This window comes from Corvus brachyrhynchos, unplaced genomic scaffold (genome assembly GCF_000691975.1).
Source record: "Corvus brachyrhynchos isolate BGI_N302 unplaced genomic scaffold, ASM69197v1 scaffold30, whole genome shotgun sequence".
NCBI classification, from domain to species: domain Eukaryota; kingdom Metazoa; phylum Chordata; class Aves; order Passeriformes; family Corvidae; genus Corvus; species Corvus brachyrhynchos.
The window spans coordinates 1,508,076-1,512,102 of NW_008235742.1; positions in this window are offsets into that span (position 1 = coordinate 1,508,076).

Genomic DNA, 4,027 nt, shown 5'->3' on the forward strand with positions numbered 1-4,027 from the left:
GGACCGTCTTCTCCTCCACGCCGCCTTTTTTATCTTTTGTATTCCTTGCCTTTTTTCGCCCCTAAATGATCCCTTTCGAACAAACACGCTGCTTGCGTCCTTCCTGGGGACATGGTCGAAATGGCAGTCTTGCTGGAGCATCATTTCCCTGAGTTACTTCTATAATTTATAGTGCGGAAATCCTGACTCTTGTGGGGAGTTCAGTGGCCATCGCCTTGCTCGCGGCCCTGCGATGGCTGTATTCCTTGCCTTTTTTCGCCCCTAAATGATCCCTTTCGAACAAACACGCTGCTTGCGTCCTTCCTGGGGACATGGTCGAAATGGCAGTCTTGCTGGAGCATCATTTCCCTGAGTTACTTCTATAATTTATAGTGCGGAAATCCTGACTCTTGTGGGGAGTTCAGTGGCCATCGCCTTGCTCGCGGCCCTGCGATGGCTGCGGGCGACAGGGCGGAGGCACGGCCTGCACACAGGTCGGAGCGGGGGGAGCAGAGTTCTTATCCTGCAACTAAAGAAAAATAAATTAGGTAGCGTGTGCAGACAGACCGCTGGATCCAGGCTCTCTTTCTGCCAGCAGACATCAGCCTCCTCCATGATCTCACTGCTCGGATCCCTTTTCGGCTCCCAGATATCACACTTGCCATCGGAAATGCCGATTCGGTGCCACTTTGTGCAGAGCATACCAGAATCCACGCCTCAGTTGTCTGTTCTTGGTGAACCCGTCCCTAAGAACCTGCAGCCACTGCAGGGTGACTGCTCAAGCGAGCAAGTCAAAGAACGCCCGAACCAGAAAAATATCCATGCCCAAAAAGAAAACACAAACCACCTGGAGGATAATCAGTGTGCTGGGGAAGTTTCTGTGTCATTTTCAAGCCAAGCAAAACCCAGCACAGTGCCTGAACAAGGCAGGGCACTTCCAGCACTCCGACAGCTCTGGCTGGCCTATGGATCAGCAAACCCCGGCATCTCCAGGGCCTTTGTTGGCTGCAGAAGGCCCAGTGTGGCCTGCTGAGCTGGGCTGCAAGAGCTCTGCATGACTGTGGCTGTGTCTGCAGGGCCACACTCTGGGCTGGGCTGGCCCTGAGACTGACAATGTCTGGGACTGCTCAGGAAAGAGGAGCACAAAGACAGGAAAGGAGGCAGAGGGCAGAGCCTGCGCTGCACAGCATTTGGCTCTGCTATGTGGCAGATTTATGGGTGTTGGGGTGGCTGCAGTGGGAACAAGGAGGAGACTCATGTCCAGTTGCAGGCAGGACCACAGTCCAGCCTTACCCTTTGTTTGCTGTTGGTCAGCTCTGAGAAATACAGATGTGCCTTCCTGATATCTGGGCATTTCCCACACCCCAGATTAGAAAGAAGCAGTCAAAGCACAATCCTCTATCTTCTACTGCTCTTCCTAGGAGCTTTCCTGGCCTTCCTTCTTTCACTGATTTATATTCACTGCTGTCAGGGCTCTTGGGATGGATGAAACATGCTGGTCCAGAGGGAGCCTCTATAGACCTGAGAGTTCAGGGGATGATCCCCAGAGGCTGAGTGGTCAGTGAAGGTGGTGGATTTGGGAAGTCAGATTCCTCTTCTGGGAGACTGCTCCAGCTGTGTGAGGCTCTGGAGCAGATTGGACAGGACAGGGACATTTCTGCACAGTGGCAGGTCTCTGTGGTTGGGCAGGACGCTCTTTCTGCCTTTATCTCTTTTGTGTTTCTGAGTCAATTTTTCCTTATCAGCTCAGTCAGTAACATTTTCCCTGTAAATCCTTACCCACTTCACTTTGTGTTCTGCTGGGGTAGTTTTCTCACTGTATTTGAAGCAGCAGGGCTAAGGTCAGCTCTGGCTTGTTGCTGCTCTGGAACTGGTGTGAGTGAAGCTGTTTTGGGGAGCAGCCAGGGAGGTGCTGGTGTGCGGGCATGGGCCGGGCATTTGCAGCTGGCACGCTCTGAGCTTGCAGACCTGGGATCCCCAGCAGCTGCCCACTGCCTGCTGGGGGCGGGACACTGGTGCAGAACAGCAAGGGAGCATTAACTAGAGAAAACTAGTTTTCCCAGTGGAATTGGTGCTCACTGCTCCAGACCATTTTCCAGCAAGCTCTCCAAATGTGAGCTTTTGCTGCACAGAAGCACATGGCCAAGGGCCCTTCTGAATGGTGCTGACTTGTGATTTACAGCCAGAGGTGGGCACAGGCCACTGAGGTAACTGTTCTCATTCTCTCTCTGCCAAACACTTAGCTTTCCAGCAGCCCTGCACCTCCCCAAAAGCTGCTGTCCTGCTTTTTCCAGCCTCCTGCAGTCCCCTCTGATTCCCTGAAAGGGGTTGAGGAGGATGTGCCACAGTAGGAGCAGTGCCAGCTCCCCTGCCTGGCCCTTTGTTCCACGCCCTTTTATTTCTATGCAGGGCTCTAGCAGTCCCTCCCCTCTGCTCTCAAGGACATTTTAACAATGACCAGGCAGGAGACAAAAAAAACTGACAGCAGTTTTCTTGTCAGCAGGCAGCTGCCTGTGCCTGCTCCCAGGGCTCTCTCAGGACAGAACCCCAGAGGCTCAGGCCCACAAAAGCAGGGCAAGGCTTCCTGAGACCCCACTGGTGGCCAGAGGCTGGCTGCTGGACATGGGGTGGCTCCACACCACCGGTGAGGTGCTTGGACCTGGGGTTCCCCATTCCAACTCTGACCCTGACCTGGTGCCACCATCCCCCTGTTCTGCTCTGCTGGTGCTGCCCATGCTTCCCGAGCCTCCCTGCTCCTGGCCAGGGCAAGGGTTCGGCTTGGGAAGCAGCTGTGGGGCTGCCCCCACAGGGTGCTGGGACCCACACACATGCTGTCAGGGCTCTACAGTTTGGTATCCTGGCTCTACAGTGAGTGTTGACCTTGATGCATCTACCTTGATTTGTTGGAACTCAAGAGAAAGATTCGTCCTGCCTCTGTTCTGCCTTTTCTTCACCTGTGTCTGCAGAGTGTTAGGATGCACAGAGAGGAAGACACAGACAAGATGTCCCATCTGCATCACACGTACCAGGAATGCTGTGCCTCCTGGGTGACACTGTGCCTGTATCACAGTAAATTACATTTAGATTTGACAGGTAGAGCAGCAGGTGGAAGAGATCTGACAAAACCCCTCAGACATACCTGCCACTCACAGCTGCAGTTCCCTGCGCTGCAGTTTTGATCACAGAGACAAATGGAGGCAGTTGTCAAATGGGAACTGAAGCTCAGTGGACGGCAGCTCACTCCTTGCACTGGCAGCAGACTGAAGAAATCCTCCCAGCACAGAGCAGCATTCCCACAACGCATGGACTGTGGCTTCTCAGCCTCTTCCCCTGCACAACCCCAGCACCAGAGGCTGTGGATGTGCAGCACAAGTGAATGGTATGGCTGGCATGAGGCCAGTTTCCAGGTGTGCACGGAACAGCATCCCACCGTGTCCTCCTCTGGAAGGAGGCACTTTCTCCACTGCAGTCCTCGGAGAAATTGTGTGAAATGAGAATCCTTCTCCTTAACTTCAACTTCATGCCACAGCATCAATAATTTACTGACAATTATAGTCCCGAAATTACAGGCTTAGCACATCCACATGCTGTGCATCCATGAGAACCCCGTTATCTGGTCAGTGTGTCTTACCTCGCTGAAAATGCACAGACTTGCCTCAGTGTGCTGAGGCTTTCAGGGGTACAGCAGGCAGGACCGGGCAGCGTGGCTGTGCTTTGGATCAAGACCTGCGTTTCTCTGCACCACCAACACCTCTGCGGCTGTCTGAGGGCCCTGGCTCCTGGCAGGTTCTGGCACTGCTGTGCTTTGGCAGTGCCAGCTGCTCGGTGTTTCCCTGGCTCACCCCAGGAACAGGAGCAATTCTGTTCCAGAAGAGGGAAAAGCAAGGGTGGGACTGAAACACATCAGGGCACAACAGTGGGTCCTCAGAGGCAAGACCCTCACCCGAGCCCACCGTGGTGGAGCACCCAGAGAAGCCCCATTCCTCAGATGCAGCAGGGACATTCCCACCAGCCTGCAGCCCCACAGGCACAGGCATACACAGCCTAG